The 25,506-nt window shown below is 42.2% G+C and overlaps 1 pseudogene across 1 annotated transcript; it reads right to left on the bottom strand.

The window, feature by feature from the left end:
* Window positions 1–1,901: 1,901 nt before the first annotated feature.
* LOC143883776 (putative LRR receptor-like serine/threonine-protein kinase At1g14390) lies at window positions 1,902–13,439 on the bottom strand (annotated as a pseudogene). Its single transcript, XR_013252521.1, has 7 exons — window positions 12,112–13,439; window positions 11,700–11,832; window positions 3,442–3,685; window positions 3,145–3,353; window positions 2,941–2,990; window positions 2,629–2,740; window positions 1,902–2,234 (listed from the first exon to the last, which is right to left on the bottom strand). The product of XR_013252521.1 is annotated as a putative LRR receptor-like serine/threonine-protein kinase At1g14390 (transcript).
* Window positions 13,440–25,506: the final 12,067 nt, after the last annotated feature.

Here is a 25,506-nt window from a genome sequence, read left to right as displayed (position 1 = left end):
TGGCTACACAGAAATAAGTCCCATGAAAATTGTTGGGGTTGTTGGGGTTCCATGCAAAAGCAAAATAGTCCCACATCGGTTAAGTAAGATGGATGGGGATGGATTATAAGGGAATGGGCACCCTCCTTCTAACAGCTAGCTTTTAGGGGCGAGTTCTACCAGGTTAAATTCCCTACAGATGGTTTGCTTCCGAGGTCGGGAATGTCCCTCGGAGAAGATCTCAGAAACCCCGGTTTGCCTCCGAGGGAGGGAATGTCCCTCGGGGAAGATCTCGGAATCCCCGGTGTAGTATCTTGTGGTTCCCAAGTTGCCACCATGTGGAGGGGCGAGATTGTCCACCTTGCTTCCGCGTGGAGGGGGAGATTGTTGAGGTTCCACGCAAAAACCAAATAGTCCCACATCGGTTAAGTAAGATGGATGGGGATGGGTTATAAGGGAATGGGCACCCTCCTTCTAACAACTAGCTTTTAGGGGCGAGTTCTACCCTGTTAAATTCCCTACAAAAATAATGCATACGCCAAGAACAAGGTCTACATCCCAAATTCCGGACAAGTATCCCCTTACATATAGGAAAAGAGCAGAGTTAAAGGGGAGAAAGTTATCTTAAAATTGAGACCGCAAGCCTTTTTTTTTGTTAATAGAAAATAAAAAGGATATGAAGGCACCAGGTCAAATGAAAAGTACCCTTTCATTTTAAAACAATACTTTTTCACAACCTAAAGTGTCTTCTAGTTGGAAACATCATTTCACACTGAGAAATGTCTCTTTCAAATTTCTCATTGAAAAATCTCATTTTTCTATTTTAAAAAATAAAATATTTTAAAAATATCCAACATTTCAAAGGCACACCAATCATGCATTATATCTTGATAATATTTGTTTATGTCTTTGACCCCTTGATCATGAGATGAATATCACAAGATATTGTGTTTTATTTTGGATTTAAAACCACTCTCTCCATCTCTTGTGTCTTGATTTGGCTAAAACCTTTGAGAGATTGGATTATGCTCAACTTGTATTATATTGTGAGAGATTTCTTCTTCATTCTTCATCGTGCAATCAGCCCCTAAAATGAGGCAAAGCAAGATCTTTCTCTTCTTCATTCATTTTCATTGTAAAGGTGGAAGGGCACCAATATTAAACCCCTTGAAGCTTCAAGCTTGTATGGGCTCGCATACGGCCTACTATGGAGGATAGCAATAGTAGATTTCCTCAAGGAGCAAAACTTGACAAGAGTGGAGTATGCCATGGTTTGAAGGCCGAACCACTATAAATTATTGGTGTACATTTCTCTTTCCCTTATCTTCTTTTCTTCTCTTAGTTATGCTTATCGTGTTTATATTTTCATTCTACTTGGCTAACCACTCAACTAAAGATTAATAAGCAAAAGGGTTAGGATTAAAGATCAAAGTTTAAAGAGCTTAAAATTTTAATAGCCAACCAATGCCCACCCCCCTGTTTCGTGGTTGCCCTACTTGAGATTCACATTGATTTAAGCATAAGGCTTTGGATAGATCTGAAGGCCACATCAAAACTAAGTTCTTCAAGGAGAGTATTCAACGTTCGAAGAATGTGCATCATCTGCACCTTCAATTTGATCATCATGGCAGAGGTAACGATCTATTTCCGCTTAAGGTTGATTAATTTTCTAACAAATATCATCAGTAGGCTAAATAAAAATGTATAATTTAAGAAAAATAAAAAATAAAAAATATCATTAAATTATCATGTTATTTTCACAATGAATTATAAAAATGAAAATATCTTGATATTTCTTAAAATCTCGGGATTATTTCGGGATTTTCTCGTTTTATAAGACATGTTATCCCCCCTGCTCATTTAACATTTCCTCCCTTCATTATCAATCACTGTCATAAAAAAATAGAAAGAACCAAAGGAGAATAGGATGGGTAGAAATATACAAACAAGTACCATGATCCGAATTTTTGAAATACCACCAAGTGATAAAAATAAATACAAAATGAAGGATACATTAATCTCTATGAATGTGTACCGAGGTTCTCGCTGTTCGCCCATCCATCTTGAACTTGAGCTGAATACTGCAAGTTCCAGAGAACATCTTCTATCGATGGACGCTGACCAATATCTTCAGATAGACAGTTTATGGTGATCTAAACTGCAGTTTATAAGGACTCATAGGCAAAAGTACCTCTAATGGAAGGATCAGTTCCCCCCCTCAGTTTTTTCGGGCCTTCTGCTAGGCCTCTCTCTAGCTGTGAACCACAAAAAAACATACATAAACTTTAAAAAAAATTACTAAAATTTCGACATACTATTATGAACTAAAAATCTATTCATGATTCAATCTTGATGTCTAATGGCGTGTCACAACTCGCAATCATGGGTTCAAAATTTCCTAATACAAGGAATTCATTTCGTTAACATACTACCAAAACCTTCTTTCTCCAGTTACTAAAGGAGTTTTTTTTTTTTTTTTTTGAATAATCCAAACACTTGGATATTTTCTGAAGAGATTTCCATGTTTTTAAAAAACTAGAAATATGTTTTAGAAATAGCTGATTAATAGTTTAGAAATAGTTAAAAAAAAACATTTCAATTTCTCTCTCTAAATGCATTAATAGTAAAATGGAGGAATGGGTTGTTTACCTTAAGTTTCAAGACATCCAATTTTGTGAGAGATGTGATGGGATTTCCTGTAATAATTTCTAGTAGAATAACTCCCAGCTGATAAACATCTTCTTTACCACCATGTCCAGTACTGCAGATAAAGAAATTAAAAACCAATTCGTACTGAATTCACCGTAACATGCTTGGTGGTCATCACTATATACACTCCCGCATGTAAGAAATATAAACGCTTTTTGGGCTGACGATGATCAAACTACACCTAATTTTGATTTGGGTTTTATATAAGACACTCCAGCTATAAGCATTATATCAAAAAAGGTGGTTGCTTACCTGTCCAGATCGCCAAGTTTTGCTCCATTGAAAGGGCTTTCAGAACCGACCTACATTATTAAAGATGAAAATTAGCTGAAATTGAGACCTTTTGGTTCAAACAAAAAAAAAAGATCAATAAAATTAGGGGTGTATTAAGTAAATGTGCATACTTCATATTAACAAAAAATAAAAACTGAACTATTCACTCTAAGTGGAGTTGACCTTAGTGATCTTATTGATAAATGGTCTTGGAAGCTTATAATCACTAATTTTGGCTGTGAGATTTTCATCCAACAAAATATTCTTTATATTAAAATTATTTCTTAAAACACCAGGCACAATTCTTGTATGCAAGAATTGGATTCCTCTCGCAATTCCCGTAGCAGCAGCTAATCTTTGTGACCATTTTAGCATCTCTTACTTTCACCGTTCTGCCAAATAAATTATAAGAATTGAAATCTTATGATATTTCAGATATTAATGGCTGAAAAGCAATAGGATAATGGTTATTCCCCTTACCAGTAAGATGACTCCTCAGTGTCCCATTTGAAACGTATTCGAAGACAAGAAAGATGGTATCAGTGGCATTAGGGGATTCCTCATAAGTGACAAAGCAGTGTCCAAGAATGCTGACCAAATGGCGATGTTTGAGCTTTGAAATTACTTCCATTTGCTGTTTTAAGATTTTAAGAGCATGCCTTTGCTTTAGTTTCAGACACCTCACCACGACCACTGATCCGTCACTGAGCCAGCCTTTGTACAGCTAAAATTGCAAAAGAAGCCAAGATGATGTGAAATTATTCATATGTCAACATTGAAAGTGAAGCAGTCTGTGTCTAGTAGAGATGATGTTTAAACCATATTAATTTACAAAATTCTATCAAATTCTTGGAGATATGACGATGGAATCATCACCCAAAGTCAGAAAAGAATAATAACTTCCAGTTTTTCAAATATTGTATATTGGACCAGTAAGATACACCATATTCAGGAAAGGTTACTGCAACATATGAAAATGAGAATGTTATCCCTATTTCTGGCACATTAAATAGAACAGTCCAAATCTTTTGTCTTTTTCATTTATTTTAATTCGTGAGTACATGTATGGCATCTGAAATCCTCCTACGAGATGCCCATGTCTGAAACTCTAATGACATAGACATTACAAGAAAACTGTAATTTACTGTCAACTTGAGTTACTTTAGTTCATGAGCTATAGCTCCCAAATTTGGCTTACGTAGGTAGAAAAATCACTTGGTATGTTTTATGAATTAGGTTAAAATATAACTAGTGATTGAAATATAACTAGTGATTGAAAGACACCATTTAGAGAGAGATATGGTAGTGCTTAAAATCTTATCATTGCTCAAGAAGTCAACCCAAAGCAAAAGTGGGTTGAATCAGGCAGTCAATGATTTACCCCGCGAGTTGATTGCATTGGGTGGATCAACGAGTTTTACTGACTCAGTAGATCTGAAATCAAGTTGATTTGTGCGAGTCAATGATTGACCAAGTGAAGTTTCAAACATAGAAAAAGTAAATCCAATCAACTACTTGTGGAAATATAAAACAGAGCATTGATGCATTTTGAAGGATCCAACTTTTCACTACATTAAATTATAAAAGTGTGGAAACTCAAAATGAACTGACAAATAACAAATCATACAAGTGAAAATAAACATTTTTCGATAGAGTTGAACACTATTACCGACTGAATTAACCCTATAATGTATGCAAATAACCTATATTACTTTGAGATCTTTACCATGAGCATGTGTGATTACTTGTTCAAATTTTGAGAAAATAAAAAATTCGAAAACCAGCTTAGTTATGTGGAATCCGTCAGACAGATTTTAACTGTAAACACCCAAAAACATTTCTTCTTTGCTCTTGATCCATTCATAACTTGGGAGTTAGGCTGCTAAGGGAATTGAGAACTGATAAGGAGGATAACTTTATATAAAATTCATTACCTGTGGACCCTGATCCGAGAGGACGGGTGCTGAGGACATGAGATCCTCTGCAATCCTCAAAGATCTCCACATGTGAAGGAGAGCTCTACCAAGGAACTCTCAAAATAAGTGTCACTCTCATAGCCTAGCACGAGTGGTGATAAATGAGATACCTCTTGATCCAAGGATAAATCCTCAAACCAAGAAGTACCTAAAACAAACTCAGAGTCGCCATCCATGGATAGGCCATGGAACCCAAAACAAATCATCTGTGCAATAGATAACCAGAAATATATATATATATATGGGCTCGTGCCTAGTTACGAATGTAGAAGATCCGAAGAGCACCCCCAATTCGTCCGAGTGCAAGCACTTAGTCTCTTATGCCATTTTTTTATTAACTCAAAATAATTTTGGGCAAAATCATGTGAAATGGGAACGAAATATCCCCGAGAAAACATCTACCTAATCATGCATGTCCCGGGGATTAAATAATAAGCACACACGAGATGAACGAAAGAAGTGTCACCCAATCACAGCTAGGTTATGAGTGACATACCTAATGGGTGTCTAAGTTCTGGTGGACAAACACATGCATGCTACAGCTAAAGGTATAAGGTCTGCACAGGAAAATAAGAAAGCACAACAAAACATGCAATATAACTTAATACCACACAAGACGCAACACAACAAATCCTAAACTCTAAACGATTTCGCCCGATTCTTTGGATGGTCTGGTATTCATCCAAAGCTGCCTACGTATCCCCGCCTCCACGAGAATCAAAGCAACGTAGTTCTTCGCACCTATTCTAAGTTATGATGCCTAAGACATCTAGACCTCTATCCTAGACTCGACCTGAAAGATCGGACTAGTTATTAAAGCTTCTTGTGCAATTATTTAAATTCCAGTGGATTGTGGATTTTAGGACACCCTATATGCCCTAACTAAACGCAAGTTAGCCCTAAGCTAATGCAGGTGGTTCCTACAACCTATGTGTAACTAGGCTGTGTGTCTTAAGGAAAACAATGGGATCTCTAACGCATCCTAGACCTAGTCATCAGTCGGCGATGTGAATCGCCAATTGACCGGACGGAGACGCGGCAAACTCCTAACTCTAACACAAACACAAACAAAACACACAACACATCAAGAGACAAACTCCTAACTCTAAAATTCTCTATCTAGGACAAACTCCTAACTCTAGAGGAAGATCTTGTTGAAAACAAGGTTTTAAAAGATTTTTGTGCTTTTCAAAGAATTCAAATGATTTATTTACAAAGTTTGGCTGGACTTGGGATAAATATCTCAAGCTGCACTACGTACCCGTGGAAGAGGATCAAGCAAACGTAGTTCGAAAATCGAACTCTCCTAACTACCACTAAAATTTAACACTCCAAATGATTTAAGGCTTTTGACGTTTTCAAATGTTTTTGATTTTCAAATACTTCTAATGTTTTTTCCAAATATTTTTGTTGTTTTAAATTTCTGATGTTTTGGGGTTTTAAAATGTTCAAATGTTTTTGGGTTTCAAATTTCTAATGTTTTGTGATTTTAAATGATTTCAATGTTCTTGTGATTTTAAGATTTCAAATGTTCTGGATTTTAAAATTTCAAATGCTTTCACCCTTTTGGTCAAAGTCCAAAGGGAACACACAATGCAACACCCTAGGGTAAAACCCTTAGGGTAAAGGGGAAACCCCAAACCAACAAATTAGTATCCCAAAAGAAGACGTAACAATCCACGAACAAGTAAACAAGTGCCCCAAGAACAAAGAAAACAATCTAAAATCCTAAGTAAGCAAAGCTCTAATAAGATTGTGCTAGTCTCTAATAAAGAAGAACGACAACAACTCTAAAGGAGAAACCCTAGCTACCAACACTAAAGAAGAGAGTACAAATGAGTCAGAGACTCTCTAATAACACTATCAAAACAAGGGCAAATCAGTCAAAAACTCACTCTAGAAAAAGGGGAGACTCTAACATGAGGCTGGGTAAGCCTCCTAAAGTGGAAACTCTCTAAATGAGACAAGGCTTGTCTCCAAATAGGGGTTCTATAAACGAGGCAAGGCATGCCTTCTAGACACAAAGGTGAGCTCCAAGTACCCCTATCATCACCCTTGTAATGATAAGCAAGGTCAGGGCAACTAAAAAGACTAAGTTAGTCTTCTACTTACTTATGAGGGTGTTCCACAAATGAGGCTAGGCAAGCCTCCTAAAAGGATGAACTATATAAATGAGACAAAGCCTGTCTCCTATGGGCGGACTCCTCTAATGCTAAATCCAAGGTATACTCCCTAAGAGATAAACTCTAAACAATGAGGCTTGTCTTCAAAAGAGAACTGCCTCATGAGACAAGGTATGTCTCCCAATAGGGCTCTAGATGACTCTTTCCTTGCCCTTGCAATGAATGGGCTACTTATGGGTTAAGGGCACCTAAAAGACTACGAACACTCTACCTAAAGATAATACAATAAACAAGCTATAGATAATACACACATTCCCAACAATGATTTCTTAATGAAATACCCTAGTACAAATAGGAAACTAATTTTAGAAAAGATCACAACTATAGATAATACACACCTTCCCTTCTGTATCAAATGACCAATACCCACTACCCTAAAGTCCATGTAGAGAAATAAGTCACAAATTACACACATAGTCAAAGTGGAGTTTTGAACTGGGCTCTTGCAGAAAAGGTATACCCAGGTTCATGCTTTAATTTAACTACAGGCCATAATATTTAGTGAACGAAGGTTGGACTCCTAAACGGGGCAGGGGGTACCCTGTGCCATAAAAAAAAAAGAAAAAAAAAGGGTCCACTGCAACTTCATCATAAAACAAATCAGCCACAACCAAACTGAAGCATTCAAAGTGTATAACAATCTTGTACAAAACTTCTCCAATTGGACCATATAAAAGTAAGATCTACAGTTTTGACATCCACCACAAGAAGCCAAACTCGTATTTATTGAAAAATCATGAACCTCAATAAATTCAAAATAGGAAATAACCTAAACTAAAACTTCTAAGAAAGTATACCCTGCCATATAACAAAGAAACAATTACAGAATTAAGACATGAGGAAGTTGTTCTCACATTACCATTCAAAAAAGAAAAAATAAAAAAATGTTCTCACATTGCAAACATGTAATAACCACACAGCAAGAGGGAGGTTTAGCAATTAGAACCTATCCACTCGAACGAATATTATAGGCATCCAGAAATTCAAAGTTTTAAATTTAAAAACAAAAAGAAGAAAATAATAAAAATAACCGTGCACCTGAAAATAAAATGCAAAGTGAAGCATGCAGTTCGAGGTGAACCCTACAATGTACAGTTAAGTTTTAACCATCCATAATACAGTTAGATGAAAATGACAAATGATAATCAAGTCATAGATGAAAACAGCGGCCTCCATAAACAGTAGAATCATAGTCAAACGCTCTAAGCATGCTGTGCACAAGAAATAGAATAAATACAAGGACCTTGAGACTTGTCCTCTCCGATTCCAAGATGAAAATAGCCAAAATAACCTTACTAGGACGGTAAGAAAATTAAAATGAAGCGCGGAGCTTAACGCTAATTGAAGTTATACCTTAACCATCCAGAACAGACCTACATATAAAACCATAACTGCAAATCAATCCATAAAAGAAAATTCTACAAATGACATCCAAAATAAGAAAGAGTCACATTGAGCCCCTCAAGGCATGCCATATACAAGAACAGAATAAATAAGTAGAAATATCTAGGGACATGCTCCGTCAAAATTTAACATAAGGATCCCAAACTGAAAATTCGCATGTAACATGTGCTTTGTTATGGCACATTGCATCCGCTGAATTCTAAGAGTAAAACATCTTGGCGCCCATATACAAGATACTACTTTATCTTTATCATTATCCAAAGTCCAAACAGAAAATTCTCATAAAGCAAATGACTACATAGATGAAACTAATTATTCAAAATGCATAAAGAATGAGAACCATGGGAATCAATTCCAAAACAGGAGACTCAAAGCTTTTCCTTTTTGCGGGATAACGGCATATATTATTAAAAAGAGTAGCAAGAAACAGGAGGCTCAATGCGCCACCTGGGGTGATAAGTTTGTATTGTGACAGTAAAATGCAAATCAAAATACCAAGTAATGCATGTGTAAAAACAAACGCGTGCCGGGCCGGGGTCCGAGGTCCGGGCTTGGGTTTGGATTTAAATGAAAAGGTTATTTAATTTTTAAAAAAAAAAAAAAAAACCAAGTAATGCCCAAACAGATTATATGAGCACTGGGCACTAAAAATGGAATAACAGGATAACAATGATAAGCAAAGTAAACTCCGGAGTCATAAAGAATATATACGAGAAAACTAATATAATGCATAAACTCCAATACATACCCGGTAGAGAGAAAAAATGAAGATCCCTCTTTCTTTGCCCCAAATCACGCAACTCACGAAATCCAGAATTTCACCAACGCTGATCACTTTCTATTCTATCCAATGCCAGCAGGCCTAAATAAATTGCTCTGGTCCAAAGCCTCCTCTTCTTCTTCTCTCCACTTTTCGAAATTACTGACCAGAGGAATAGATCTGAACTAGGAAGTTTCGGTCTCAGAAAATGGATGAAACCCAAGTAGAAGAGAATCTTAAATCTAGGGATTAGAACTATGTTTGAGTGAATTGCAATGGAGAGGGTGCTTTGGAACAAATTAAACAAGAGCTTGAGGAAGGAGCTAAGGGTGATGGTGGAGATAAAAATCAAAAAGGGTTTCCTGGATTGTTGGGCTGATGGAAGATGATGGTGGTGGAGAATTTGATGTGGGTTTCTAAGTGGCGGTGGATATTAAAATGAGGTGGTTGCTACGGGGTCAAATTTTAGGCTAGGGTTACTGAAATGGGTTAGAGATGGTGATGAAAAACAGAGAAATGGGAGGTTGAATAGGGGAAGAAGGTGAGGCTATGGTGGCCCGTCGGATGCGGTGGAGCCCAAGCTCCTTTCTTCTCCGATGGGGTACGGTCATGATGGTGGAGGATCGGCTAGCGGTGGAGGATGGAATGGCCGGATTTTCGGCGGGAAATGAGGCCAGAGAAGGAGGTCTTGGGGAAATGAGAAGAGAGGTTGCCAGCTGTGATGGTGATGGGTTTTGATGGGGATAAAAAAAAATGAAATTGGAATAGGATCTGGGTGGTGGTGGTAAAGAGGGAGAGATACGAATTGCAGAGAAGGTGTTGGCCGGAATCTATGGCCGTTGCCGGAGTAAATGGGTTTAGATCTAGATCTAGGATTTTAGAGGTCAATGGAGGAGAGGTTTTGAGATGTGGCTGAGAGATGGTGATGGTGGAGGTGGGTTGCAGAGATGGTGATGGTGGAGATAAGGGAAGAAGAAGAAGAATAAGAAGATGGTTGTGGTGGGGGTGGAAATGATAGATCCGGCTGGAAATGATGCCGGAGAAGAAGGCCGAAATCCCTCTCTCACTCTCTCTATGCTCTCTGTTTCTCTCCCTCTCCTCTGAGAATTTTTCAATGAAAAATCTTCTCTCCCCTTTAAAACCCTAATTCAGATGGGTTTCTATGAAAGGGAAAATGATATATTCAGACCCCCCTCCCTACTTAGACAGCCACCTATAGTATATTTTGTACATTTTCTAACCTACAGGGGGGGGTCCAACTAAAAAACAAGGCAAGAAATTCTCTTTCCTTTCTATGATCTTAGCCCTTCAAATTGCCTTTATGAATAAAGGGTTGAGATCAAAAGCCTATAAACCTCCTAGGAAGCTTCCTAATATTCTTTCCCAACTAATCCTAGCCTTAAACCTCATTAACTCATGATTAGGCCTAATTGTAACTTGGAAAGGAAGAAAGGAATCTTTTCTATTTACCAAACTGCCCTACTCTCGGATAATGCACCCTCTAATTAAGCTACGCATTAATCTGCACACCCAAATATCTTCCTGGACAGCCCGCTGCAGTAAATTTGAACTGACTTTCCAGGTTCCAGCACACCCCCTTTTCTGGCTAAATCCCCACTCTTATTCCTACACTACACTACACTAGAAACCTCGCTCGGTTGCTAGGCAAACTCTAACGGATTCAAACGAAATTTTAAAGGGACCTACCTGGGATCTAACCTATCCTAAGGTACAAATTGGGACTCTAAAACGCTGATTTAGCAGGATTTCTAATCTAACAATGCTACTAGGGTATTGTCAAAATGGGTTGTCTACACTACCTTACCACTTAATAGACTGAAATTTGAGGGGATTTTTGTGTTGAACCCATGAACAAAATATTTAGTATTCAAAAGAGTTTGACACAAGAGGCATAGTCCAAAAAACAACAGTTAAATTGTTCTTGGCAAAGCACTAAAAGATAGCCATTTGATCAAGGAGATAGGATGTTTAAATTATGGTGGCAACAGGGCAAATAAACAGGACTTATTGAGGTCTACCAGATGTTAAAAATCTATCATCTATTTTCTGTAATCAATTTCGTTTCAATGCTCACAGGCACATACATTGGAAACATTCACTTTTATGTCATGGTTAGAGCCACAACTTGGGTAGTCCATTCAGGTCCAGATAGAAGAACGAAAATACAACATCATTCCCTTATCCTTTCTTTAGAGTGTATTAACATTTCGTATATGATCTACCTATTCTGTCGCCTTCATTAATCTATGCAGTGGCTAGGGTGACACAGTCAACATTATACTGAAACATTTTATTACATGATCATTTGTCCCCAAGCATTTCGAACAAATATATAAGATTATTATTAAGAGTAGTAGGTGATATTTTCCATCCGAAATAGATTCACTCTCATACCTGACCCTGAGATCCTTTCCCCATTAAATTCGACGGCTCGAAGTTATTTGTTGCTTCTTCGAGTTCCTCCAGAGTAAGAGCATGATATGGTAGGAGCCCAAGTGCTCCTAGCCTCATTGCCTGAGACATATGCCTGTCAAAGATAAAATTGGCTTCACATATTTTAATCATTCCTATCAAAGAAACATTGAGTGCTCCATGCAAGAATCCTTTTACAAAAGTCTATATACACTACCAAGCAGAAACATTACAAAAGAAATTCAGAAAGATTAGGCCCTTAAACCATAGACGCAAGCCTGGAAAACTTGGATACATTTCTACTGAAATTTTCAAGGATGGTAAAGTGAAAGAAATATCATTCATGGTCATTCTATAGACAGATAGCAATGAATAATGATGGAAGAGAAAGAACAGCTTACTAGATTCAGTACCCAGTCTTGGGGATATCCGAACTGACGTTTTTCCTACGACAGATTTCTGAGATCTAGAGTTTCTTTCATTCTTTTTCCCCAATCTCCTAACTATCACGCATGTTAACATCATACATGCTACCAAGGATCCCACAATTCCCCTAACAATTCCAAGTAAGAGGCCTAACTTGGTTTTCGATGTTTCCTTCTGTTTACTAGGCATAACTGCAGCCAAAGTTTCTACATGGCAAAATGAGTTTGAATGTTGATACTTTGAATCCCCAGAAGACAAACAATTCCATGAATACAACACAATTCGGTCTGAAGAATTAGAACGGGCGCAGGGAGGCAAACCTCCAATCAAAAGATTATGAGAGAGATCCACAAAATTGAGTCCATTTCTACAAGATGTATTCATTGGAAGAGCTCCACTCAATTTATTACCAGCCTAATCCAAGTACTGAATTGAAGGTAAAGAGAACAAAAGAGATGGGATTGGCCCCACAAGTTGATTGAAAGAGATATCTAATCTTTGGAGCTGATCAAAGGACTGCAGTTCAGAATTAACACTTGAGTGGAAAGAATTGTTTCTCAATACTAGACTGACAAGCTTATTCCCCAATGAGGGAAACTCTGGTCCGAGGATATTGCAACCCAAGTCCAATTCTTCAAGAACTGTTAAGCTACTAAGATCAGGAACACTTCCATTGAACAAATTATCATGAAAAATAAGACTCTGAATGCTGGTCAAAGAATAAATTTGCAATGGGATTTTCCCATAAATAAAATTTGAACTTATATTCAGTACTTGAAGAGACGAAAATCAATTGATTTTTTCAGGTAAAGGCCCCCACAAACCCAATGACACAAGTGACAGCACCTTCAAGCTTGACAACTTAGAAAGAGTGGTAACAAGAGAATCAATCAAAAAATTTGAAGATAGAGTTTGAGAAGAGATGGAAAAGACCTTACTGGGATAAGGGGATCCTTTGTTTCCAATGACAGTTAATTCGGTTACTCGGTTTCCCGAGCAAACGATTTTAAGAGACTGAGAAGGAGGAATGTAACAGAAATTAGTCCACCTGTTCCAGCCATTGAGAACAGATGGGTACTCCAAAATGCGTTGAAATCGGAACAAGGCCATGGTTTCAGAGGGAAGCAATTGAGCAAAAGAGAATGGAAGAACAAAGAAAATGAGAATTGTAAGGAAGGTAAAACCATGAGGTTTTTCCATGGTTGAGAAGAAAAGATTGGTAAATGTAGAAAGAACACAGATAAAAATATTTACATTCTAATGCGGCGATTTAGACTCCTAATTTATACATAACTATTACTATCTGTAAATAATCCTAATGCAAATAGAACTAATAAACAAAAAGGAAAATAAGAAATCTAAAGAAAACAACAAACTAGATATTTTGTTAATTGAAAAAGGACACGGGTCGAATCGATTCCTCATATGAGAGCAAACATACTGTTGGGGGTAAATATCGGCATTCACGGTACCGGCCCTCAAACCCCTTCTCCATTACTCAACTAGATCAATACAACCCCCGCAGCAACACTCAGTAATAAACATTGATTGGGCCTCCTTGATACTTCTCCCTTGACTGGTACCGAGCTACCAAGGAAATCAAACATAATCGCGGGGATCTCGCCCCCAAACGACTAATCCGGACGGCCGTTACACGTAAGGCACGGCTTTTGAATTCAAAACGTCCCGCCCAAGTCACCATCCACGATCTCCGCCCATGATCAGTGGAAGTCATATCTCCACGATTTTATTCTCCAGCCATCACGCTCCACGTGGGCTAAATCAAAGGTATGATTGATATCTCCACGATCTTATTCTCCAGCCATCATGCTCCACGTGGGCTAAATCAAAGATACGATTGATATCTCCAAGATCGTGGATCTCCTCCCCTATAAAAAGGGGGCCACACACTCAAGCAAAAGGCATTCCATTCTCCCTCTTCTCTTTTGGTCTGGTTACTTGACATAAACTCTCTCCCATTCCCCGTCCATCATCTGTGATTGCCCATTTCTGACTTGAGTGTCGAAGTGGCCGTCCGGAGCCACAACTTCAGGCCCATTGACGCTTCCTCTGTGAGCGCAGGATTACAGGTTCTAGGAAGCTAGTTCGTACAGTCACAGTCAGATTTTTAGCGTCATCAGATTGGCGTCATCCGTAGGACCGTCTATGCCAAAATCGAAAGCTACCTCCCAACCTAACGGTGGAATGGTTGCGAGAAGCCAAGCAAGTCAACGAGACCGCGAGCCACCAGAAGAGATGGGAGTGATGGTTACTTCCGGCGACAATCCGGTAACAATGACCGTCTTCAACCAACTCACACGGCAACTGGGAAGCGTCGCGGCTGCCCTCCAACAAGTACTTCAAAGGATCTCTCCCCAACCGGCAACACCACCTCCGCCTGTAAACCCGCCGAGCAAAGGAATTCATCCCGTCGAGATTTCAGATGAGCAAGGACCTCAGAAGGACGAAATCCCCGGAGTCAAAGACCCCGCCAACATCAACAAGGGTCTGCCCCAATCACTAGCCCGCCACCAGACCATCGCCGTGATGATCAGCATCAAAGGGGTGACAACTCGATGATGGAACCCGCGAATCTAGCCCATCGAAACGAGAATCAGATACCTCCACAAATAAGAAGCCCGACGAAAAATATCCAAGCAGACGAAAACCCCACCATCATGGCTGATCTCCAGCGTCAGATAAGAGAACTTCAACAGCAAATGAAGGCACCATGTGATCCAGACCTCCTGGCGGAATGGGATAGCGAGATCGCTTCCCCTTCACCCCAAGAATCGCCAATGCCATCGTTGCTACGAATTTGAATATGCCTCGGTTAGACCTCTTTGATGGATCATCTGACCCTCTTGAGTTTCTCCGAACCTACCACCGTGCGATGGTAATCAGGAATGCTTCAGACGCCATGATGTGCAAAGCCTTTTCCGCCTACCTAAAGAAAGATGCTAACAACTGATACAGTCGATTAAGGCCCAACTCCATCAAGTCATTTCACGAATTGGGAAAGGAGTTTGTCGCTTACTTCATTAACAGTCGGCCCCGAAAGAAACCAGCCGACGCCCTTCTGACTTTACGACAAGGAAAGGACAAAACATTACGGAAGTTCAACGGTCGGTTCCGAGTGGAACTCCACCAAATTAACGAACCGAACTTCGATATGATTCGCGCCGCACTCCACCATGCCATCTGAGATAGAGACATGAAAGTCGCCTTGAATGTGAATCCTCCTCGCGACCTCCAAGAACTCATGGCCACTGCAGACAGATACATCAATAATGAGGAATCATTCGCCATGGAAAGGGAGTTGGAGAACTCCCGAGGAACCGAAAAATGAAAAAACGACTCTAGGGCGCTACCGAGTCATAAGCAGGCAAAACACAACGATCGACAGAATCATCGCTCCCCAAATCCCCAGTTTGATAGGGTCAACTACACTCCATTGAACAACACCATCTCAAATATCTTGTACGAAATCCGTGATAGAGAACCCATACACTGGCTTGAAAGAATGAGAAACTCGGGAAAGGGTAAAAGCTCTAACAAATATTATCGTTTTCACCAAGATCATGGGCACACCACCGACAATTACTATCATCTGAAGAATGAAATCGAAAGACTCGCGGGACTGGGTCAGATTGACCGTTACCTTCAAAATCCCCCAAGGAGCCAGCAACAACCCCTATCCAAAATACACCGGCCCGACGAACATCGTCGCTCGCCAAACCACCGTGTAGAAAACAATAGGCAAAGAGCTTCGGATCAGGAGGAAGCACCTAAGATCACAAGAAATATCGACACCATCTATGGAAGTCCGGTGTCCGGAGGACCGACCGACGAAGGACGCGCCCTTTATGCGGGACAAATCAACTCCATAGAAAACCCCTCCAAGAAGTCAAGGACGGACCCAAGTATCAGTGTGCCTATCACCTTTACAGAGGCAGATTATGGAACGATAGATCGGCAGCATGATGACGCTGTGGTAGTCCGACTCACCATCGCCAACTTTAACGTGGGGCGAATCTTGATAGACACTGGGAGTTCAGTCAATGTCCTCCATCAAGACGCCTTCGCCAAAATGGACAGCAGCAGTGATAGGCTGGAGCCTGTTGACTGGTCCATCTTCGGATTCTCCGGAGGAGAAGTCAAGGTACGAGGGAAAATCAAACTCCCTGTAACATTTGGTGCTCACCCGATCCAACGCACCATCATGCAAACCTTTGTAATAGTTCGCGTCCCTTCCACTTATAATGGAATCATCGGAAAGCCAGCGCTGAACGAACTGGGGGTAGTGGTTTCCACTGCCCACTTGAAAATAAAGTTTCCCACAAAACTTGGCGTATGAGAGGTTATCGGCTACCAAGAGAAAGCCTGCGAGTGCTATGTCGCCCTGTTGAAAAAGAAAAAGGCCGCCAAAGAAACCTTCTTCATAGGCGGTACTGACCCTCGAGTTGAGATAAAGCAGGGAGAACCGGTCGAGGAACTCACGAAAATTCCTTTGTTCCCCGGTGCCGACGAACAAACCGTCCAAATAGGTTCTCTCCTGTCAGGTAAACTTAAAACTGACCTCGTCAATTTGTTAAAGACTAATTCGGATATCTTCGTCTGGTCCACCTCCGATATGCAGGGAATTGCCTCCAATGTAGCGGTCCACAAATTGAATGTAGACCCAAACTCCAAGCTGGTCAAGCAAAAGAAACATAATTTCATCGTCGAAAGACAAAAGCACATCAAGGAAGAAGTAGATAAACTCTTCGATGCCAAATTCATTAGAGAAATCTGCTACCCGGAGTGGCTGGCCAATGTTGTGATGGTCAGAAAATCCAATGGCAAATGGCGAATCTGCATAGATTTCACGGATCTCAACAAAGCGTGTCCCAAAGATTGTTACCCGATACCAATGATCGATCACCTCATTGATGCCACCGCCGAGCATGAGATGCTAAGTTTCATGGATGCCTTCTCCAGATACAACCAGATCCAGACGTACGGTATCGATAGAGGAATCCGAAGGACCAAGTCTCCCAGCCGAAGAACCGACTCTGATCCAACAGAACCAAGATCCACTGTGGATGCTGTACGTGAACGGCTCCTCCAACGCCGGGGCAGTGGTGCCAGCTTGGTCATAACAGGACCAGACAATTTTATTGTGGAGTACGCCTTGCGAGTAGATTTCAAAGCATCCAATAACGAGGCGGAATATGAAGCTTTGATCGCGGGAATAGCTCTCGCCACCGAATTACAAGTCAATCGGATCAAAATCCATAGTGATTCGCAATTGGTGGTCAGCCAAGTATATGGCTTCAGCGAAGCTAAAGAAGAGCGGATGATCAAATACCTAGAAAAGGTGAGAAAGGAAATCTCCACCTTTGAAGAATTCCAGATAATGCAAGTTCCCCGAACTTTAAATACCTGCGCTGACGCTCTCTCCAAGATAGCCTCGTCCAGAATGTTTGAGCCAGGAAACATCTACTCCGAGATCCTTCCTCAACCTAGCATTGAGAAAGAAGAAATCCTACAACTCAACGAGGAACCTAGTTGGATGGATCCTATAGTACGGTACTTAAAAGACGGTGTCGTATCCTCGGATAAAAAGGAAGCTCGACGCCTGGTCGCCAAGGCCGCCAATTATATCTTCGATGGACAGGAGTTATACAAGCAGTCCTTTTCATGGCCTTTATTGAAATGTCTCTGACCCTCCGCTGCAGAACTCGCCATGAGTGAACTCCAAGAAGGAATCTGTGGCGATCACTCGGACGGAAAGGTATTGGCTCACAAGATCCTTCGCCGAGGTTTTTTCTAGCCAACTCTCCAGCAAGACGCATCTGAGTTTGTCAGAAAATGTGACCAATGCCAGAAGTTCGCGACCATACCTCGTCTTCCTGCAGTTCCTTACAAACCCATCTCCAATCCAGTCCCATTCGCTATGTGGGGATTGGATTTGTTAGGGCCTTTTCCTAACTCGGCCAAGGGACACCGAATGACGTACGTTGCCATTGACTACTTCACCAAGTGGGTCGAGGCCAAGGCAGTGAAGAAGATTACTTCCAAAGAAACAGAAAACTTCTTCTATCATGATATCATTTGTAGGTTCGGTATTCCGCGGGTCCTTATGACCGACAACGGGACCCAATTTGCGAGCCGACGGTTCAAAGATTTTTGCGGAAAACTCGGTATCGATCAACAGTTCACCTCAATCGGTCATCCACAAGCTAACGGACAAGTGGAAGTAACCAATCGGACTCTCTTACAGGGGTTGAAGAAACGCGCAGAAAACACCCGGGGCTTATGGGCAGAAGAATTACCGAATCTCCTCTGGGCCTATCGAACTACCCCCAGAACCGCAATAGGAGAGTCGCCATTCAGCCTTGCCTTTGGGGTAGATGCGGTCATACCCGTCGAGATTGGGGCCCACTCTCCGAGGCTTGAAGCATATAATGAAAAGGCCATTCCCAACCACCTAAGGAGCAGTCTTGACCTCGTCGTAGAAACTAGAGAAAAAGCCCGAGTCGGGATGGCCGCGTATCAACACAGAGTCGCCCGATACTACAACTCTAGGATGAAGGAAGAGTAATAAGAACGGGCGACTTGGTACTGCGACGATCCGAAGTCTCCGACCCTCGCAACTCGGGAAAATTGGCTCCCATCTGGGAGGGACCCTACCGTGTATCTCGCACTCTCCAGCCTGGGTCAGACCAACTGGAAGACTCAGAGGGCAACCCCATTCCCCTCACTTGGCACATTTCGAATCTAAAGAAATTCTACCAGTAGGCAAGAATGTAATTTGTTTTCATTTCCTTCTTTCCAATAAATCTATGTGTTTGTTCTTTGTCTTTGTGATATTGTAGACACGTAATCATTCTCCCCAAGTAATAAAATCTCCTTTTCGATTCTCCATCCGCAAGAGCGACTACATCGACAAATCTCCAAACTAAACAAGCTACAAACGAAGGATAAAAGATACAATTCATAAACCAGTGCCCGAAGAGGCCCGGTAAAGAGTCTATCTATTTGAAAGATACGACCCATAAACCGGTGCCCAAAGAGGCTCAGTAGAGGGTCTATCTACTTAAAAGATATGACCCATAAACCGGTGTCCAAAGAGGCTCGGTAGAGAGTCTATTTACTTAAAAGATATGACCTATAAACTGGTGCTCGAAGAGGCTCGGTAGAGAGTCTAACTACTTAAAAGATATGACCCATAAACCGGTGCCCAAAGAGGCTCGGTAGAGTCTATCTACTTAAAAGATATGACCCATAAACCGGTGCTTGAAGAAGCTCAGTAGAGAGTCTATCTATTTGAAAGATACGGCCCATAAACCGGTGCCCGAAGAGGCTCGGTAGAGAATCTATCTACTTGAAGGATGTGACTCATAAACTGATGTCCAAAGAGGCTCAGTGAAGAGTCTATCTACAAAGTACTGCTTCAAAAAACAAATCAATATATCGCCATAATCAGGAAAAAATTTACTATCACCAGCAAAAAGGTAAAAATGTTTCAAAAGCATCACCATGAGTAGGGATCGCCTCGAAGGACGAACCCTTCCATCACACACCACAATAAAATTTAGTTTTACAGATCCAGTTCATAACAAAAGTGAAAAGAAAATTGCAAGGGCCCTGCCCCTAAGCATCCTTCTCCAGATCTTCTCCAATAGAGGTCGCTCCCACGGGCAGGACAGAGGATTCCACTCCAGGAGACGCAACCGCTAGGTTCGCCTCGTTCGCTTCAGTCACCTCCGAATCCTCTCCCTCGAAAAGTTCGGTCCCCTGTGGTCCCTCCAGCCTATCAACGGGAAATATGGAGTCTATGGCCTTAACCTGGTTACGACAGTCAATGAACCCCTTCGCCTCAAACTCCAGGACATGAAGTGCCATATCCGTTTGATACTCTTGAGACTGGCGAAACTCGGCAATCGCCCGGGACCGAATCTCTCCTTCACGCTGCGCAACCTCGTCCCGCACTTTTTTGAGGTTAGCACAGATCTCCTTTTCACGGCTAAGTTCGTCCTTAACCCTCTGAAGCTCAGCCTGGGCATCTGCCTGAAGCTTTCTAGCATCTGCCAAGGATTCCTCGAACACCTCCTATCGTTCGCCCGAGAATACGCGCAATTCTTTACCTCCTTGGATGCGTGAGCATAGAGAGATTGGTACTTGTCCATGCGCCGCGAAGTATAAGAACAAATATCTGACAACTGTGAACAAAAAGGGGAGAAATAAGTATTCGTAAAGCCTAAAGGACATCCGGAGAATTAAGATAAAATCACACACCTTCCTCGCCAAAGCGACCATGTCCCGGCCAAAAGAATAATGCGAACACTTCTCCATCCCCGCCAAGTCTCTTGGCAAGACGCTCATCATCGCCATCTCTATAGCCACCTTCGGGTTACGAAGGGCAGAATCTTCAATACCCACCTTCCATTTAGGATCATAATAAGGCCCCTGTTGGGTCGCCTGATCCTTCGAAAGAGTCACCGGCTTGAAAAGAGCCTGGGTTCCATCGCAACCCTCGACAGGCAGGGTCTCCTGAGTCACGATTGGGTCTTTACCTTTAAGACCCTCCCCCTCTGCCTACTTGCCCTTCTTACTAGGGCTCTTCCCTGGCAAATCCGCTTACCGCTTACCATGAACGGGCCTCTCCGGAGATGCAGTATCCTTGGACCCTGCGTTCGGAGACGACCCTTTTCCAGCCTTAGCCGCCTGGCACTTCAAGGCTCTCTCATGATTTTGCCGAGCTACTTCTTCGGCCTTCAATCTTCTCGCCTCCTCCATCGCCGAAGCAGAAATATTAGCGCCTGAACCTTGCGCCGCCATTTCTGTGATAAAACCAGGAAACAAGTCATGACATAATAAAAGGGAAGCAAACAAAAACACGGAAAAGAAGGTCAGAAGAGGGAATCACCAGACTGACTCTCGTCAACACTCGTTTCATATTCCTCTCCCCTTCCTCACCTCTGCCCCGAGCCTCATCCTCCGAATCTACCACAACGTTGCTTATACCAAATTTGACCAATATTCGTTCGGACTTGAAATCCCGAACATCAAACCTCTCCTTTCCTACTTCCACACCCTACCTACAACGTCATTGAAAACCAGCTGACTTAATGTTCCTAAGGAAAACTTCAACCCCATTTTCTCCTCATTGGGCTCTCTCCAATCGAAGGGGAATCTCCACCCGGCTGCTTGAGGCTGCTTCACAAAAAAGAACTCGTTCTTCCACCGTTTAATGGAAGATGGAGCTCCGCCCATGATCATCAGCGTCCGCCGTTGGGTCACGTCTACCCAATCCCCTTTCATCTTCATAAGAAAACATTTTCAAATAACATCCAAGGATAGTGGGGCCCTTACCATTTTACTTTTTACTATGTACGCCAAAAGACCCCTCCACCCATTTGGAAAAATCCGGGACAGCGCCAGGCCTAAGAAATCAAAAAAGTCTATCAGAATTGGATGGAGAGGGAAGCAAACACCCGCCTCAATAACCTCTTAGTAGAAGGTTGTCTCTCCCTCCACGCTACTGCTACACGCCCGCTCATTGGAGGTAGGGAGCCGAACTTCAAACTCATCTGGAATATGATATTTCTCCAGCAACCGCCTGAGATCTAAAGGTTGGAGAATGCCCGTTGAGCTCATGGCGGCTTCAGGACGATATGCCCCACCGGGAGGCACACGCGGCTTATGAACCTCCACCGACTCCCTAGCAAGACACCTAATTTGGACATCCATCGATGTCGAACATGAGTCACTCCTATCCTCAACCAACGCAGCAATCACGGGAGCATCACTCGGCACCGACTCTGCCACCCCTGGAGGCTCAATAGGGAGAATTAGATCCACATCTTTCTTTGGACGTGGCGCTATCCTCTTCTGGGATCCTCCGTTCTCTTCGATCATCGTGCCACCTCCCACTTTCTTGGCCCTAATTTTACGTCTTTTCACCGACAGTTGCTCTGGTACGCTCTCCACTTCCATCTCCAACGGGACATGGGGAGAAGAGGATGATTCCTCCATTCCCATGGGCTCAATCGACTGGTTCTGTGAATCCGTATTTTCCGACATGACTATTTTTAAAGAAATGAAATGCAAAGATCGGGTGGAGATACGCACCGGTAAAATTGGAGAGAAAGGCTGTGAAGCTTGCCGGAGAAGACGAACCAATACCGTTGAAAAAAAAAGAAAAATTGGGTCGGAAAGCTTGAAATCTCACAAAACCCTGATCAACGCAAGAGAAAAAAGCAAAATGGAAGACTTCGACAGAAAAAGGGAAATGATCAGCCGGAAAAAAGGGAACTTTATACTGGAAAACCCGCGAGGGTCTCGCCAGAATGAGAATGAGGAAGGAAAAGAAAGAGAGAGAAAATAGAAGAGAAAGAAAAAACGGGGGGGGGGGGGGGGGGGGGCTTTTATAGGCCCTCGAGCGGGAAAACTCAAAAGTCGTGTCCCTCTGACTTTATACGACACGTGGCGTTCCGTGATATGCACACGGTTATCAAGGCCATAAATACGCCGTTTCACCATCATTACTTGAAGCGCCAAACCGCCGTCACCTAAGAGTTGCGACCGTTACACGTGTCTCTTCGAAGTACCCCTCAGGACACGTCAACAAGCAATCAGAAAGCAAACCTTCCCCGGGTGCCGAATATCATTTGGTGAAATTAATCATGCGATACACTCAAGCTATGAGACATCCACGCCAAAGTCAAGGTACACTCGGGACCGAATGTGCGCCTTTGTCCCATGAACATAACTCCAACTAAAACGATGCACCCTCGCATGATGATGCGTGAGTCGTAACATTCGGCTCTGATTATTATTAAACAACATATTTAACATACATCTACGAGTGTCGACCACACACCACCGTCGGTATTGAATAGTACTGAGAAACAATAGAAATGACAAATGTCCTTTCATTTACAAGTAAAAGAACCTTTACAAAAGGAGGGCCTCTAGGCCAAAAACAAAAAAGAAATATATCCGAGACTCCATTAAAATACTGCTAACTACAAAAGACAGAAGGAATGAGATGCGGTCGGCGGTCCACCGGCTTGGACAAAAGTATGCTACTGGGATATTAAACCAGGTGCTCGAGAAGGAAACTATGAAGGGTTGACACCAAGAACTTCAGTATCATACGCCTGGTGAACCACCAAGTGCTACCAGACATTGGACCCCACCATCGCCACGACACCCACTTGGCACGATCTTCTTTGCCCCGGAAGGAGGCTTCAAACTGACTGTGCCAAGGTGGTGGCCGAGGATGCAATCATTCGTCCGGATCTTCCTCCGGATCCTCTTCAGGGTCTTCCTCAGGATCCTCCTCCGGCAAATTCACCTCCAGATGAGGCTCGAGACCAGATGACGCGGAGTCGATCCTCGTATCACCTTTGGTTACTTCTTGTAACATCACCTTCAGAGCCTCCTTCTCCATTTCCAACTCCTCAACTTTAGCCCTCAGCCGGAGAACCTCCGAGCCTTGCTGAAGAAGTTGATCTGCCACCCTGCGTCCCCTCTCCATAGTATGCTTCAAAGACCGCTTATAATTAGCAATGAAGCTGGGAACGTCGCCAGGAGCAAGGCAATCTCTGGGAGCGGGGGAACCTGAGTGTTCTTGGGTTTCCACTTTTCGCTTCTTCTTACTCTGAGAGCCGTGATCCGTCCCCTCAACTCCAGCCGATGGGGAAATCACCGCCACCGGAGTCATCACTTCCAGCGAACCAAGTCCTGCAACCGGCGAGTTTCTTGCCCTCTGCGATCCCCTGGTTCTACGAGACACCGGCTCCCCGACGAAAACCTGAGGCTCCTCTTCTCTATCCGATGGCGAATTCACTTCTACCACCGGAATTATCGCCCCTGGTTGATCGTCGCAGGTGAGCTCCTGAGACATTTTTAACAAAGAAAAGCTGAAAGAGAAAGAGAAAGGAGAAAGAAAGAAGATATGGCAAATAGTTCTTTCCCTCACTCCCATTTTATAAAGGTCGCTAGGCGGGAAAATCGAGCTGGATTTAATGTCCCGCCGATTTTTGAAATCTCCTTCAAAGCGAGATAATAATAGCCTGACCCGCTTTTCGAAAAAGTGCGCGAAAAAAAGTAGGTGGGATTCAAATGTTTCCACCATTTCTCGAAAACCACTAAGGATAGAATAACACGCCTAATAAGCAATGTGACACATTGAATTCACCCGCCGATTCCCTATAAAGAAGTTTCAACTCCATCATTTTCAGAGAGTCGGCGCCGGCTCACCGCTTGAAAATTTAACTACTTACTTGACCCTTAACTACTTTCAGAGAGTTGGGCCTCCTTGATACTTCTCCCTTGACCGGTACCGAGCTACCAGGGAAATCAAACACAATCGCGGGGATCTCGCCCCCCAAACGACTAATCGGACGGCCGTTACACGTAAGGCGCGGTTTTTGAATTCAAAACGTCCCGCCCAAGTCACCATCCACGATCTCCGCCCATGATCAGCGAAAGTCATATCTCCACGATTTTATTCTCCAGACATCACGCTCCACGTGGGCTAAATCAAAGGTATGATTGATATCTCCATGATCTTATTCTCCAGCCATCACGCTCCACGTGGGCTAAATCAAAGATACAATTGATATCTCCAAGATCGTGGATCTCCCCCCCCTATAAAAAGGGGGCTACGCACTCAAGCAAAAGGCATTCCATTCTCCCTCTTCTCCTTTGGTCTGGTAACTTGACATAAACTCTCTTTCATTCCCCGTCCATCATCTGTGATTGCCCATCTCTGACTTGAGTGTCGAAGTGGTCGTCCGGAGCCACAACTCCGGGCCCACTGACGCTTTCTCTGTGAGCGCAGGATTACAGGTTCTGCGAAGCTAGTTCGTGCAGTCAGATTTTTGGCGTCATCACATACCACAATGTTCAAAGGGGATTTTGTTAAAAAAAAAAAAAAAAAAAAAAAAAAAGAAGATGTTGAAAATAAAATGAAGATGCACTACAATGCTACTTCTTGAAGATATATAGTTGGAGCATGCATGCCAAGAATTTTAGCAACTCTATCTCAAAACTCAACTAAGTACTGAATTGTATTGGGACCTATATTTCTTTCCAGCATGTAAGATTGGCAAATGGTGAAGCCAATAATAAGCTAGCTAGACCAAGAGTGTCTAAGGAAGGCTTAGAGTTGTTTGATTTTCTCCCTCCTTAACAGCCCACTAGCAGTAGTTGTGTCTGTATTTGTATACTTCTTTTCTGTCTTGTATTGACCCCTGAGACACGGATTATCCCGTTATTTCCTCTTTAATAAACTTTTCTACCATTCAAAAAATAGCATGGGGCTTGTCAATAGCCACCAAGTTCCTCATCATATATAGTATCCATA

This window comes from Tasmannia lanceolata, unplaced genomic scaffold, assembly GCF_043159265.1.
Source record: "Tasmannia lanceolata isolate RefF3 unplaced genomic scaffold, GAP_Taslan_0.1 ptg000008l, whole genome shotgun sequence".
Taxonomy (NCBI): Eukaryota; Viridiplantae; Streptophyta; class Magnoliopsida; order Canellales; family Winteraceae; genus Tasmannia; species Tasmannia lanceolata.
Note: the sequence above shows the minus strand (reverse complement) of the source record. Positions and strands in the feature narration are given on the sequence as shown.